Source organism: Columba livia, chromosome 10, assembly GCF_036013475.1.
Source record: "Columba livia isolate bColLiv1 breed racing homer chromosome 10, bColLiv1.pat.W.v2, whole genome shotgun sequence".
In the NCBI taxonomy this organism is placed as follows: Eukaryota; Metazoa; Chordata; class Aves; order Columbiformes; family Columbidae; genus Columba; species Columba livia.
This window is the reverse complement of record NC_088611.1, coordinates 20,035,406-20,051,403: the sequence shown is the minus strand read 5'-3', so window position 1 is coordinate 20,051,403 and position 15,998 is coordinate 20,035,406. Positions and strand designations below refer to the sequence as shown.

Sequence of the window (15,998 nt, the reverse complement as noted above, 5' to 3'; positions counted from 1 at the left end):
TTTTGAACGGGCTCTAAACATCCTCCCATTATGGGACTTCGCAGTTGGAGGTCTTGTTTCCTTTTATTTCCCCTTACTGGGGAAAGCTGCTGCTTGTTAAGAAAATTGCGCACTCCTAAACCCTGAGCCTTGTGGCTCTTCCTTCTGAAATGCAGAGGCCGTGGTAGATTCTGTTGATGCCTTAGGACAGTGGGTGCTCAATACCTTAGAAGAATTTCTGGCTATTGAAAGGAGAAAGGATTATTTGGACCTTACAACTAGGATGTGGTCTTGGGAAAAGTGAGTGGTAAGACATAAGCTGCTGCTTGGGGTGTCTGGAGCGTAAAGGATGCTGTTCCTCATGTGAGAATTCAGGTGTTGGTCAAGGGCAGGCTTTATTTTCTTTGTTTTTTTTGGGAGCTGGTAGAAAATTCTCCAAAAGTTGCTGAGACTGTAGTAAGGTGGGTTTGGGGAAAAGAACGGAGCCTTCTGGGAATAGAAAACTGAGAGTGCTGTCATGGGATTACTAATGCAAAGGGTGGGGGAGAGGTGGAGATTTCATAGGAGCCGTCTTCCTCTGTCGCATTAGCATTGTGAGGGGAGCCTGCATGCCTGATTTAAGTATAACATGAAACAAGCTGCCAGGCGGCTCCCAGAAGAAGCCCGACAGAAGGAGATGGGAAAATTGTCAGGATATATTAGACCAAATGTTGTTGCTAGTCCTAGTGGAATTTTTTTCCTTCCTGTTTACAAAGAAGGTCTTTGTATGTCTGCAAATCAGCAAGGTTAAAGCTGCCAGGGAAAGGGCTTTTCTTTGATATCTTTGCATTCCCCAGCTCCCAAAACGTGTGGTTTCTTTTCCTTTCTCGGCTTTAAAGCGAAACGGTGCCCGTGTTGCTGCGTGCAGAGCATCGGCGCACCCAGCGCCAGCCCGCGTTACCTGATGCCTCCGTCTTGCCTCCTCTAAATCAGCCTTGTAGCCTTTTGGGTAGAGTATATCTTTAGCAAATGCATTTACCAATACATCTTTATTGCATGCAGTTCACGTGGAATGTGATTACCAAAGAAGACAGATTGCATTAAGCTTCAGCATATTTGCAAGCTGCGGCTCCAGCCCGCCTGAGAACGGGGCTGGGACGCTGCCAGCCCCGAGCCCCAGCCCCGCGTTAGCAAAGACTAAATTGGAACCTAAATGACTGGGAACAGCAGAGGGCAGTGAAACATCCTATTGCATCTTTTTTTGAATTTGGGTGGTGGGGTTTTGGTAGGTTTTCTTTATAAACCAAAAACCGAGGGTCGTCTTAGTTCCCAGAGTGGTCAGTGAACTTCAGAATTCTTTTTTCCCCACACTGTTATAGAAACTCCCTGGAAGGAGCAGCGCATAGGACGTTAATTTGTCGTGGATGATGACAATGTGGCAGGAGATCTCCTTCCTTATGTTTTAAGAAAGGGTGAGAGAGACTAAGGAATAGGTAACCAAGCCTTGCAGCCAGACATAGGAACTAGAAGGTTCTGCAGGTACATGTTCAAATACACCTTGTGTCGGGAGTACGTCTGTAGTTTCCGTTGTCCCAGGACAGCTCAAGCCCTGACAATTCACCTCGCTGCTCCTACCCAGTGCTCTGACTCCCCAGATACATGTAGCGATCACAAGCTGTCGTGTTTCTTCATGAAGGATGAAAACTCCCTCCTCCCTTCCCCTTTTAAGCTGTTCTTTTTCTTTAAGTTTAAATTAGCATCTTCTACCAAATGGCTTTGTCTCACGCATTCCACATTCAGGAAATTCAGGTTGTAGGAATGTGGGAAAGAGAGGCCAGAATCTCTTGATTTAGTGAGAGTTTTTTGTTGTGTTTTTTTTATAAGCGCAATTTGTTTTGCAGTACAGGAGATTGTAATCAAAGCTGGATGTGTGACTTGAGCTCACTTGCACGCTGGTGATTTTCTTCTGCTGCTTTTTACTAAAGATTTTATAAGGCTTGGTGAATATTCTTTAATGAAGCATCTGGTTCTCTGCAAGTTCCTTTTGATGGCTGGTAAAAATGTCTCCGGGGCATGGTATACATTAGGCTCTGAGAAAGCGAGCTCTAGATTTCTAGACTGAAAATTACAGCTTGCAGTGGATGAGAATAATTCTTTGCATCTTCCCCCTTGCTGTGTTGGTTTGAGACTGTTCCTTTGGGCACCGATTTCCCTTTGCCTATTGCTGTGCACATCTCTGAGCCCGGAGCTGAAATGCACCCTCGGTTACTTCTGCCTCACAGACAAATATATCAGGGAATCATTTAATGAGTTTTGAAGTTTATTTTCTCCTCATTTCCTGTACCAGGCCCTCTTACTGGAACAGGTTATTTTATTGTAGTGCATGATAGGGATGTGACTGATGTTACTTGGGTTGTATGTTTTCTGGTCGTCAGGGCTTCTTGTGTAGGCAAGAGAGACAAATGACACCGTGAAAACGTGGCACAGCCGATCCTGAAACAGCCACCTGCAACACGTCACCCGAACCACCATCCACAAGTGAGCGTTTCTTTGCCACATGGGCGACACATCACAGAATCACAGGGTGGCTGGGGTTGAAGGGACCTCTGGAGATCATCCAGTCCAACCCACCTGACCACCTGCAGGGTCACCAGAGCAGATCACACAGGGTCACGTCCAGGTGGGTTTGAATGTCTCCAGAGAAGGAGACTCCACAACCTCTCTGGGCAGCCTGGGCCAGGCCCTGGCACCTCAAAGGAAAGAAGTTTCTCCTCGTATTTCAGATGGAACCTCCTGTGCTTCAGTCTGTGCCCGTTGCCCCTCATCCTGTCACTGGGCAGCACTGAACAGAGTCTGGTCCATCCTCTGACACCCACCCTGGAGATATTTATCAACATAAGATCCCTTTCAGCTTCTCCAGCTGAACAGCCCCAGTTCTCTCAGTCTCTCCTCATCACAAAGATGCTCCAGACCCCTCAGCATCTTTGTGTCCCTCTGCTGGACTCCCTCCAGTAGTTCCTTGTCCTCCTTAAACTGGGGAGCCCAGAACTGGCCCCAGAACTCCAAATGCAGCCTCACCATGAACTCCAAAGTTACTGCTCATACTGGGACTTTCATAGACTTTTTGGAGCAGGATCCTGCTCTGATTGTTTGCCTTCATAGCTCATGTGCTTCCAACTTGTCCTGCCTAACCTGCTCACTGAGTTGGTCACTTACACCATCCTGAAGGTTCAGTTTTGGTTGTGCTGCCACCGGCGTCCTGCAGCAGCTTCACCCCGCTAAGGCTGGAAGTTCCTTGCTGCATCCCGTGGAGCTCTCTGACTTCAGAGCATGTTACTGTAATGTCTTCTGTTTAATTTAGGAGTGTTTTATCTTTTCTGGTGGTCTGTTTTTGTGGCTCTGCAGAACTTCAGCTACAGCATAAAAATCGCTGGCTTTAAATCTAATAAAAGCTGGGATAATGGGACCGCTGTGGGAGGGGCAGTTCCCATTGTGTCTTTTAAAATTGCCTGTAGTTTATTGACCGCAAGTTTCACCAAGAGCTACTGCTCCCGTTAGATAATGAGAACTGAAAATTGCTGCTGCTGTTTCCCCAAGGTTTCATCTTGTGCCAATGAGAAGAGGGTGTGGAAGGAAAAGGAGAGTGGGCAGTGGGAATCTGCGTAATTTCTTACTTTGAATCCAGATGGAAGGGAAAAACAAATTATTTTGTTTTAAGTCTGAGTCCTATTAGTGAATTACTTCCCTTGCTCTGCAATATGCACTCACATGCAAGCTTTTCAGACTACTTGTGACCCATCCTGCTTCCCTTATGTCCTGTTTGCGTCAGTCGGCAAATATTAATTTCCGTGTAATTTTAGTTGGTTAATTTGTTAAGTAACTGGTGGCTGTACTGGGGAATCTCCAACCAGCTGCCACTTGAAAGATGCAGCCTCTGATGACCGTATATTCACGTGCTTTGAGATTTCAAACAGAACCTGCTTCTTGTGACTATGTGCCAATAAATGTCTGTTAGTGAAGAGCGTGTATCCCTTTCCCAAGTGTTTTCCTCTGTCTCCAGGTGCCTGTTTTTCACATAAGGACCAAGGTGAAGTTTTTGTGCTCTCGCTCCTGGCCAAACCAAGCTATAAAGAGCTGCATAGTCAGACACATGTATTCCCTTGTCAATAGGAGCTGTATACATCGAGCTAGGAGCCATTCATAATTCTGCACTTTCTCCCTATTCTGTGTCTCGCTTCCCACGAGTCTGCTATTCGTAACAGACAAAGGTAAACCTACTTCTATCAAGGCTGTAGGGCTTGTCTACATAAGGAAATTACAATGCAGCAAACTGGTGAGTGAGTTTATGGTACAGCAGCTTCTCTGTATATGAACATTCTGGGTTTGTAATGGAAGCGCAGGGAGAATTCACGCCCGTTTACTGTGAGTCACTCTGCTGTGCAAACGAGCCCTTGCAAAACACTGATTGACTGGATTCCAGGCTTCTAACACAACCTTGAGCCGACTGCGTTCTCCTTTGCCCTCGACTGCAGTAAAAAGGAGTGTGGTCAGTTTACTGCTCCTGCTTTTCCAAGTGGTCCTGGTGAAAGCCCGGGTCCCGTTTGGCACACGCGGTGAAGCGTTGAGACTTTAGGGAGTTCGTCTCCGATCCGTGGGCAGTGACCTGGATTGCTGAGAAGATGCCGCAGGTTGTCATGCAATGTCCCATCCTAATGGAGCAGCTTCGCCTAAGCATTTGGGATCCTGCTGAAGTGTGACCTGCTGGGAGCTGTTGTTTCCACAACCTGAATCTGCTTAAGAGAAACAGCTTCGGGATGTGTTGGATGCCATGGGCCACACCGCAGGTATCTCTGATCATTCCAGATCATTAAGCTCTTGTTAAGGAGTTGTTTCCATTCTGATGGGTTACAAAATACTTTGTACGTTCTTTGTGTACTTATTGGGGTAGTCGGTGTGTGTGGCTGAGGGAAGAAAGTGTTGGCCGGGTGTAGTGAGGTCCGTATCTGTATTTGAGAAACACCAGGATTCCTCCTCCCCAGGGATTCTGCAGAGCTGTGCACGTCTCATCGAGGAGATATGAATGTATCACACAGCACACTACTTGAAATGCAATATATCTAACTTGGAAGGCTTTAGGGTTGTTTGAGCTTTCTGAAATTCATCTTTGTACTTTCAGATAAATCTGGGTGGTTCATATCTGGAGGATGATGCACCCAACCCTCCCCAGCCAGGCGTGAGCCTGTCCTGCTTGTCATCAACAGGTCCTTGCTCAAAGCAAACGTATCTGGAAAAGCATTTCTCTTGCTTCCCCTGTTAAGTCAATTCTCTTTTTTAAAGTCTTTCCCTCTTCCAACCTTTATTTGTGCAAATGCTGTGGCGCTAACACCATTGGAGGAGTTTATGACTCAATAAACGGTCCCCACAAGGGAGTTGGTGGAGAGGCCATGAGCTGCAGGCAGCTGCTGTTTGTTTAGTCGTAAACACGCAGGAGAGCAGCAGTGGATTAACTGTACCCTCACCTGTTATTTGCAAAGGTGAAAAGGATCTGTGTTTTGCTTCTAATTATAAAAAATGGAAATGGTAATTGTTTTGGTTTTAAGAGAGCAGTTCTTGGTTCTGGGGAGTCTTGGGTCTATACACAACTCTTCATATCCTCAAGAGTTCATCAGTGGATAAACTAAAAATACAGAGCTGCCTGAAGGGACGTAAACAGCCATCCTAATATATGAGCCATGTCCGGAGTAAAATGCTGCCTACTTAGAATGGGAATGGCTGCTGCCTACACCCAGTGTTTGTGAGACTGGAGGCTGAAGTTCTTCATTTGCTCCATCTCAGCGCTGTACAAAGCCCTGATGTTCCCCACAGCCCCGTGTGTCGTCAGCATTTATTAACCCACGTGAACAAGGACCTTTCTCTGCTGTTTGCGGGCCGCATAAAGCCCAAACGTGCCATCACCTCCTGAAGTTTGTTGTTTTTGAAGAAAACGAGCATAAATAAGCTTAATACTTTCCTGCTCCCTTGGGTGTGCTTCAGGGCCCCTCTTCCAGAGGTACTTAGTCCCTACCTTGCATCATCTTTTCCTCTCAAGTTCTTGTATCTGTTGTCTGGTCTGGAAGGAGGACTTCTCACCCCATTTCTCTTCTCAAGAACAATCTGTTGTCTAACACTTCCGTGCGCAGTCTATGTGCATTTATTTTTGGTTTTCTGGGTTTTGTTTGTTTTTTGACATTGTTACAGTGAAGGAGAATTGCCTTTGGGTCTAATTTCTCACTTGATGGTTCTGATCTCAGATATACTTAGAGGTAACGTTCATCTGCATCTGCATGTTTCACAGATGGTTTTGAAGGCAGCTTGGTTAAAAGAGGGAAAGAAATCAGAATACCATTACAATTTCTGAAGTTGAACTCTATGGTATTTTGTTACTTTAACATGTGGTCTGTGCAACAGTTCTTCTCATTTTTAACCTGAGTTTGCCTGAACCTTTTCCAAAGCAGTCTAAACATTTTTCTATAATAAAAATGCTGTAAAAACTGACCAGCCAGGAATGAGAAGTCATAGCAGACTTGGTGCTGCGATGTGATCTTTGAGTGGCTGAATCTGGCAAAGTTCTCTTGATGCTGGGTTTCAAAATTGCAAGCAAAGCAGGTCCAAGCACTATCAGGAAAGGAATGCGTTTCTCCCCTATATTGTTTTCTCTCTGTTTCTCTTTTCAAAAATGATTCCTCTTTTGGCTTAAATTACTGGGTCCTACGTGGATCTACCTGTATCTAACAGGTTTCTCTAGTTCTGTGCTCTCTGGATGGTTTGCTAGGCAATGTTTTCCTGAGAACTACAGCCTGTATTCAGTCAGGCTTATCTGGTATGGGGAACAGTTGCTTGGGGGTGAGTGTTGTGATACATCATCCTCTTTTAATGCCAGATTTTTTCATAAAAAGAGATTTGTAGCACTGTGTTGGCAAGTTGGAAGTGGAAATTCTTACTCAGATTAATTCCGGGAGACTGATGACCAAGCAGTCTTGGACAGAAAGAAGTTGATTTCCAATTTCTAAACTATGTGTTTTGCTGCTGAAGTTAGATTGAAACAGATCCACAAAAACTGCTGTCGATAGCAACTGCTGGTTAGAAGCACAAGGTCAGTGGTCAAATGTCTTCAGACTCCCAAGAAGTTCCAAAATAGCCCTGAGCTCCATACCTTCCGTGCTAATGTGAGATCCATTCTCTGACAACTTGGGCTATAACTTGGGAAATTATATCGGTGATGCCAAAGTCTTTGTGACAAACTGGGGAGACCAGAGATTTGTTACGCTCCTTGTTGCTCATAGTGTGTGCAGGACGTGTCCCTGCTACACGCAGTTTGCAGTTTTCACACCCCATCCATCAGCTATTTTTGTTAGCAGGTCTTGGGGCTGAATACCTTGAAAACTAATGGGATTTAAAGCCTTCACCAATCAGCCGAATGTGTCTGTGTAGATGGCGTGTACAGGGATTATTCTGGTGGCATTGGTCCCGGTCCAGTGGAAGAGTTGCTACCAAGCAAGCAAACCTGTTCTAGCTGACCATTCCTTTTAGATTGGATATTAGGAAAAAATTATTCGTGGAAAAGGTTGTCAGGCATTGGAACAGGCTGCCCAGGGCAGTGGTGCAGTCACCATCCCTGGAGGGGTTTAAAAGGTGTTTAGATGGTGTTCTTAGGGACATGGTTTAGTGCTAGAGTTAGGTTATGGTTGGACTCAATGATCCTGAGGGTCTCTTCCAACCAAAATGGTTCTGTGATTCTCTGCAGTGCCAAAGAGAGCTTGGGGGGTTAATGAATGATGGACGAGATCTCCTATCAGTAGGAAGCCAGTTCTTACCATGTGGGAGGAGAAGGCTTGTGGACGTTCCCCTGCGCTGCTCTCCTGGTGTGTGTTCTCTCCGCAGAGCCTCTCTGTCCAAACTGTGGAGCTGTTACAAGATCTAAACTTCATGAAGAGGTTTCTGCATCCCACCTGCATTAATTGTTTGTGGTTTTCACCCCTGTGACACTGTCTGTCTGCCCAACAGGCCTCCTTGTCTGGAGATATTTCCTACTACACTTGTGATGCTTCCAGAGCAATTTAAAGCTATTGGTTTTAGCTAGACTTTCTCAAGCCAGTCTGAATAACCTTTGTGGCCACACCGCTTCAAATATTGGAACAAAACATGTTGAAGAGGGCATGTTATAGTACAGATGATAATAGCTGCAAGAGTTTTTTCCCTTTTCATTCAGACCAGACTGCTATAAAACTTTTACTTCTGTCTTATTTTCTGAAGGATCATTGAATAGTTTGTGTTGGAAGGGACCTTCACATCCCTGGAGGTGTTTAAAAGACGTGTAGACAAGGTTCTTAGGGACATGGTTTAGTGCTAGAGTTAGGCTGTGGATGGACTCGATCTTGAGGGTGTCTTCCAAACAAAATGATTCTATGATGTTTCCTACTTATGACTTGCAGTTGTTCTAAGTTTATTCTCTTATTTAGCACTATGTAGTGTCCCAACCCAGCTACTTAAGCAATTTTCTGTCTAGGCTGCACCTTTCTTCTTTAGCAGTTATATTCACAGCACCTTCTTTCTGTTCTTGGGGTTTTTTTATGTAGCAATCTCTTGATTATCCTGGAAATAGGTCAGTGATACTGGGCTGAGCTGGTTTGTGGGTTCTGTGTGGTGGGACGTGCGGGGACCAGACCAGCAGAGCCCAGGGACGTGAGGGGTCCCCGCAGGGTCGCTGGGGAAAAGACTCTTTCCTAAAAGAGTCTCTTTGCCGACAGGACTGTGAGCCTTCGAATCCAGGCTTGAAACCGCAGTTGGCAAAGTGTTTATCTGCATGATTCAGGATCAGAGAGATGTTCGAAAGCAAAGTAAAAGTAAGCACATCTTTGTGGTATAAACTTCAGGCAGAACTGTGGAATTTAGAGGAGTATATTGGCATAAGATTAAAAAAAAATCAGAAAGTTTCTAAATGTCAAATAATTGAGGTTTTAATCTTCTGAGTGAAACAGCAGGGCAAGTAATGTACTGTGTTTCAATTATGTACTTGATAAGTTTATGAAAGAAGTTCTTTGACAGAATAGAAGGATTTCTGGTTGTAGATGCGACATGGAGACTTGTTGATCTCTCCGAAGGAACTGGAAAGGAGACTGAATTACCATTTGTTTGTCCATCTCAATGCCATCTTAGTTCCATGGTTGAGCACTTCTGCTGATTCCTTTAAATGGACGGAAGAAGGGAGAAAATGTATCCTTGTGAGGCGCTGGCTGCAGCTGAACACAGTATGTTGGTAAATTATATGGGTACTAATGACCCTCCGGGCTGCCTGACACGACCATTGTGTCTTTCATGGGTTCATTTGTACACTGATTGCTGCGTTTGAACACAAGAGGTTCCTTCGGGCCTTGTCAGCAGGAACAGTTGAGAGCTTTTGTCTTCAGTAGCGCTGAGGGTGACCTTCTTATGGTTATTCTCATTTAACAAACTCTATAATGTTTCTGGGCCCTAGGATGTTGGTGCTGCTGTTTGACCTGCTGTGGCACGTCAAAGTTGTCTTTTAGTACCAAGCCCTATTGTGTTCAGGACTATCCTGAGGCTCAGGAGATCTTCTGGAGAAGAGAAGTGGACAGTGATTGAAACTGTATTGCGCACGGTGATCCAGGTAGGATTTTTCCCAGGTCTATGTACATGACATGTACTATGTACTATGTCATGATGAAGGCACCTTGATAGGGCTGGAGAAATGTTTGTGGAGAGCTTGGGCTGCACCGCTGCCCACCTTATTGTTCTGCAAAAGCCAACCTTGAAGCATCTGTCCAGACTCCAGAGTGACCTCTGTGGAGCAGCTTTATTGCTGAGGACAGACAGGGTGTAACGTTTTAATGAATTTCCCTCTCTGCAGCCTTTAGCAAATATCTGAGGCACACGGGGTGCCACTTTGTTCAAGAACAACAAGCATTTTGGAAGCTATTCAATGTGAAAGTCATGCTATGTTCTAACTTGTGCTGATAGGAGCGGGTTGTGTGCATACAAAGCTATGACATGAACTCAGGAGCTCAGCAGAATGCTCTCAAGTTCCACGTTTCATGCAATATCAAATGTATGCTGGTTGGGAGATGAGCAAGGGAGATCCCAGGCTGTGTGAGACAGTTCCTGGCGCCTTCTTGTTTTGCTGAGCATTCACGTTTGCTGCAGTAGAGCCCTATAACATGCAGGAAAGTCTCTCTCCAGTCATGTAGGTGTACTAGCAGGTTTCTTGCACAGGCAGATTAGAGCCAGGCTGTGTTCGGTAAATGTGGATAAATACTAAAAGGTGAGATTGTGTGCAGTGATCCCAGGCCTCCTTTCTCCAGCTGCCACCTCCTGCCTATATGCCGGGAACCTTTGCACAGGCAAAAGGCTTTGCTTGAGAGAACAGGCTACATGCTCTTTTCTGACATAGCCAAAGGTGGCGGACACAAAGCCGAAGGAGAGCTGCTCTCCCAGGGGGTGAAATGTCAGCAGAGATGTTGTCCTGTCTTACAGGGCCCTGGCGTGCTTCTGTATAAAACCCGAACAGATGTTGCAAGGTCGGGAGCTTTGCCATGTACAGAGCAGCCCCCGGAGAGCAGGCAGAGCCTGCCCAGGTGTCACGGGTGACACCGCTCTGGGTTTCACGTGCTGGCACCTCCCCTGAACGTGCGGCTGCCCCCACACCGTGCCGGGAGTTTCACCCTGGTGGAGGCAAGGGGACTCGGGTAAGCACGTTGTGTGTCTGAGCCCGGTTTCTGTCCCGCTCTCTGCTCCTCCGAACGCGCCGGCGAGCTGCGGTGATGTTCCTCAGAAGGCCCAAAGGCTCTGAAGTAATAAGTTCCTGTATATCTAGTGAAAGCAGGCAATTAGGTGGAGGGAAGGGACCCCAGTGGTGCTTGTGCAGGGGGGATGGTGTTGACTCACCCTTTATTAAACATCTGTTTTGTCACAGAGGAACTTAACTTTGAGACATGAATCTGGAGGAGTCCAAGTGACTTCAGTTCTGCTGCTCGTGGAATGGCCTATTTCCACTTGCAGACTCTGACTTGCCCAAATGTTTGAGGGCCTGACTTGCACTTACCACTATCATCAGCTTCCCTGGAGAAACTCAACAAGGCCGGCACTGCAGCCACTGATTTTAGGGATTGTCCTTTGGAATATGCCTTGTATGTCCAAGCATTGATTTCCTTCTTTGCTTTTGAGGAATGGAAGCAAACCCCTTGTTGCAAGAGAGGACTACAGAAAGGCCTCAGCTTTCAGAAATTAGTAGCCTGATGCTTTAATGCATTTTCTCTTATTTTAGGGCGAGGTAAAAGATCTGGTGTTAGGTGTGAGGAACCCAGAAGAAGAAAAGAGCCCATGGATTTAAGGTAGCTTGTGGTTTTGCTTCCTGCACCTCTTTTTGTGGTGTTCAGTCAAATGTTTCATGCTTGGGAAAGTTAAGCTGTGGGGACATGAGCAGCTGCTGATCCTCGCTGGCCTCAGCACCTTGTGCCGCTGAGCAGGTGGCTGTTCCTCGGTGGCTCATTTTTGTTGCTGCATGTTGAGGCAGGACAGCGGTTCAGATGCGGGAAGAGGAAGCTTTTCAATATTGTCTTCTCGTGTCCAGCAGCTATTGCGACAGACAACTGCGTTTGAGGGGAATAGCTCAAGTTTTGTCCACTGATGGGTGGGCAGTGTGGTTGTTGGCTGTGACGTGGGTGGCTGTTACATCTTGCAGTCCTTGTCCAGAGCTTGGTCACAGGGTCAATGGCTTTTGACCATCTTTTTCAGTCTCTGCTGGTCGCCCTTGTCCATCTGTTATTAAACCCATTTCGGAATGACTGACAGGAGCTTATTCCAAAGCTTAATGTAGCCATGGAGCATGGTGATTGAGGAACTGGTCAACAGGGCTTTGGGCGGTAGAACAGGGCATGGGATTTATAAAGGTTTCACAGTGATGTTCTTTGAAGCGTGGCTTCCTCTGTGCTCCGCTTTCGCACTAAATCTTCAGGCGTGATCCATCAAGGAGTGTGAAATACATTCACAATCCCACTGCTGCCTTCTCCTCACAGTCAGCAGGGCTGTGCTTTCTTCTCTGGCGTGGAGTTGCTTGCTGTTGAGAATAAGCAGTCTCTTTTCTTGCGTTTCCTTGCCTTTCTTTGGGACATGATGCCATCAAGAAAACCAGCTGTTCCAATCTGAGAGGCTGCCTCTGCCTTCGTGCTCTTGTCGATTGTGTTGAATCAATGAAGTGTTGCAATACTATAGAGAAAAGGAGGAGGCGAAGAAACAAAGAGTGAGATCGCGCAGCAGGAGTGTATAGAAGAGGATTCGCATCCTGTTACATAGTTCACAGTGGCTGTGTCTGGAACCAGATCTGCTGTAATAACAGAAATCCCCTCATGGAAACTTGAATCTCAGATCCAAATCTTTGCTTTGCTGAGTTGTGGGATCTGAGAGCTCCCACGTGGAGAAGAGAGCTGGAGAATCCAAGTGTCTGGGGAGACCTGACAGCAGCTCCTGGCTGCTCCTGCTGGGACGATGGTGGCTTCAATAGGTGTACGGTACAAATTATTTAAGGGAGAGAAGTCAGGGAGATAATCCCTGGATGCCAGCTGTAGCAGAAGGATAAAGTTCAAAATATTCTTCTTGTAAATCCTGCAAATTGCAGTTCTGACTCTTAATATCTGGAACCGCTGTCTCAAACCTTTGTCAACATGGGCTTTTTGCCTGTGACTCTGGGATCCAATGACATCTCTGTTCAGCCAAGAAAACTGCCAAGTTGTGCTTTGACTTTGGTTCCAGCTGTTCAGCGCAAAAAGCTTTTGTTGCTGTTGTGAAAAGCTTTTCTTAAGGGACAACATAAAGCAATAGGAGTGTTGTGGTGCTTGCAGGTTGAAGGAGGCATCTTCCCTTGAGAAGAGTCTTCCAAAGCACTGCAGTCTAGTGGATAAAAGGTTATAAGGATTGTGCGTTAATCTGTAGCTGTCTGCAATTAATCTCCCCAGCGGGTTTGGATCTGACGGATATTTGGAGTCACCAGCCAGGTATGTAAGGGAATTTCTTCAGTGGCTCTGAACTGCTCCACAAGCCTCTAGGCTGTAACTGTGCGTCTCGTGATCCTCAGTTCTTGCTCTGTCTTTGTTCCTGCACTGTTTCTCTGTTGGTGTTTTCCTTGGCACCGTCAGTTCTGATTTTCAGCTGGTCCATCCTGAGGGCAGGGTGAGAGGTTCACTCCATCCTGGGTGTTTCACTGCTATCAAGCTTGTGTTCTGCCTGATAATTGCCTCCAAATCAACAGTTGGAAGCATTTCTTGATCTTGGCACAAATTCCTGAAGTGCCAACTGAAGTTTTGATGAGCTTCTGGAACTGCATGTTGTGGAGCTGTAAGAACCTGTCCTCCTGATTTCTGACTTGGCATTTCTTACGTGCAAGTTACTTTTAGGTATGCACTTGATTGTATCTCTCTCTTATTTTTTTTTCCCCCTTTTTCTTTTATTTTAACATAGACCTATGTTGTATTAAGGTTTTCAAAATCATCTCCCTGAGGTTAACTACCTGGAATCCTTGTCTTAAGTTTAAAAACACCCAAAACTTGCCAACCCTATTAGGTAGGATCTAGAAACATGCAGCATTGAGGAATCCCCATTTTAACCTCCTGGCACTAAAATCAAGTGCTCTGTAGTGCTGCCAAGTCATTTTCTCCATAGCTTTCCTGGTTTATTTTATTTTTCTGTGTAGAATGCTTGAATTCAGGATCATTAGGAATGCCATGCTAGCGCTGGGGTGGATCTCCATTAGTCCAGGACAGCATGTAGCAAATGTTTGAGCTGTATGTAAGGGTAAATTCTTCTAGGGCTCTTTTGTGACGTTCTGTGATTGAAACTCAAGCTGTGGGTATTTCATGTATATTCTAAGCTGCGTGTGGCTCGGTGATATCACTCTAAGTGGGCGCTATCCTCCTCGCCACCCAGCATGAGCAGTTCTGGCCACTTAGAGGATTTTCATGCAGTACGTACATCAAGCTGGCCATGTGCTATTACCTACTTTGGCTACCTCCTCCTCCTTCTGTCTTGTTATTTACTCACCTCTTTCTAGAGTTCCAGATCAGACTTTTTCCTTTCCTTCTGCCTGAGTTTTTTTACCTGCTTCCTTGCAGTGTCCCTGCACTCCTTCTCTCCTCTCTTCTGTCCCCTTTGTTTGCATTCCTTTCATTTTAAAAATCGGTATTGGAGCTGACACCAGGCTGCCTGTTCCCTGCAGCACTGAACTGGCGGTTTGGAAAGAGAAGGCTGCGCTTCCCTCGGGGGACAAGACAGAGTTCAGTGTCTATCTTAGTTTTAAAAATGCATCTGAACGTGGCTGATCAGAGGAGCAAAAAGTCTTTGGGTTCTGAGTACTGGATGCAGAGCAATCCTCTGCATCCCGCTGTGCTCCTCACCGCACACAAAAGCCGCTGGGCACAGAGGAGTTTGGCTCCGGGAGACACGGGTGAGATTCAGGGACTCCACGGAAGGAGGGCAGGAAGGTGTGCGTGCTTGTGTCAGCCTCACACCTTCTCTTTTCGCTTCAATTTCTTCCTCACCCTGTCAGATTTATGCACTTTTTTCTTTTAAAACTGTGAAGGATCCCAAAGTACATTACCGAAGTATACATCAGCATTGTGGGGTGCAGTTTGCCTCGGGCAAGTAAGAGGCTGATGACAAATCATCACGCTGCTATGGTGAGGAGACGAGCTGGGATATCCCAGTTCCCTGTTCTTATCACAGCCAGTGCCATGACAAGGTAGCGGAGATAGATTTGCAGGTTTCCCAGTGTGAGTAGCAGTTCTGCTGAGGAAGGTTTATGTACCCAGATGGTGAATTTCCACAATGGTTTTGCTGTGCAGCTCCAGCTGCTGGCAGCTGTTCAGGCAGCACGGGATGGAGTGGCCTCAGTGGCAAAAAAAGGCAGGTCCGTGCTGGTCCAACAGCTCTGGCCAGCAGATCGGAATCGGAAGTGAAGGAAAGCATATTGAATTAAGGCTGCAGTCGTCATTTTAGTTTAGACCAAACGTATGTGCTTTGGCAGAATACCAGGGTCCTGACTCTTATAAAAACGTGTCACAGAGGCTCTCAGGACCATGGGAAGGTCAAGGCCTCTATTGGAAACCTTCTGTGTCACCGGCTACTTCATTTGGCGTAGACACAGCATAGGAACTACTCTCTGCAACACGTTGTGTGTTTCTGGTCCTTAAAGTGATTAAACTTGGTCTGTCGAGCTGGGGCTGTTTGAGGGGATTACAGCGAGAAGTGTGGGGAGGCTGCAGGTTCATCCTCGTTGTGTTTCCTTTTAGTATCGTTGACCAGTGAGCAGCCTGACCCAGCAGAGATACCTGACAGCACCAGGACTCAGTACCAGGTGATTGTCAACTGGAGAAGTAGAGGGAGCATGTTCAGAGTAGGCTGAGGTGGGCTCTGCTGTGGAGGGAGGCGCACAGACTGAGGAGGCTCCATCTCGGTTCTTCAGAAATGCTTCATAATGCTGGAATAACAAATAATTTCAATTGGACAAGAAGTCTTCTTGTAGGAGGATCTCAGTGTTTATGCTAAATTCTTTCTTTGACTTCAAGAGAAAAGTAGCAGTTAAGGCTTTCCAGTTGGAGACTGGTGAAATGGTACGTGTGAGTGAGAGGAGAATTGACTGCTGGGGTGGATGGATTTGGCCTTCTGTTCTGATTCTGCCTTTTTTTGCCAAAGGATCCATGTTTTTGGACTCGGATGAGGTGTGTTCAGTTGCTGTCCTTGCGACAGTTTGCTCAGTATTTATGTGGAAGAGGTTGTGCATTTGAAGTGGGTGAGGAACGGAAACAAGAGCTGGCACCGTTCGGCTGATTTCTGCTCTGCGACGCTACATCTTCGGTTGTCAATTTTTTTTCTCTACTTTCTGAAAATGTTTCTTGTTTTAAAATAGCGGAGAGAGCGGATCCGTTGCCTACAAGAAGGGTGGCTGGAGACAGGTGGCAGATGGACCTTCCCCAGCCATGTTCTTCCAGCTCTTC

The 15,998-nt window shown here is 46.2% G+C and overlaps 1 protein-coding gene across 14 annotated transcripts in view; it reads left to right on the top strand.

The window, feature by feature from the left end:
• CHCHD6 (coiled-coil-helix-coiled-coil-helix domain containing 6) overlaps positions 1 to 15,998 on the top strand; it is a 113,936-nt gene that overhangs the window by 78,021 nt on the left and 19,917 nt on the right. The window lies entirely within an intron of this gene.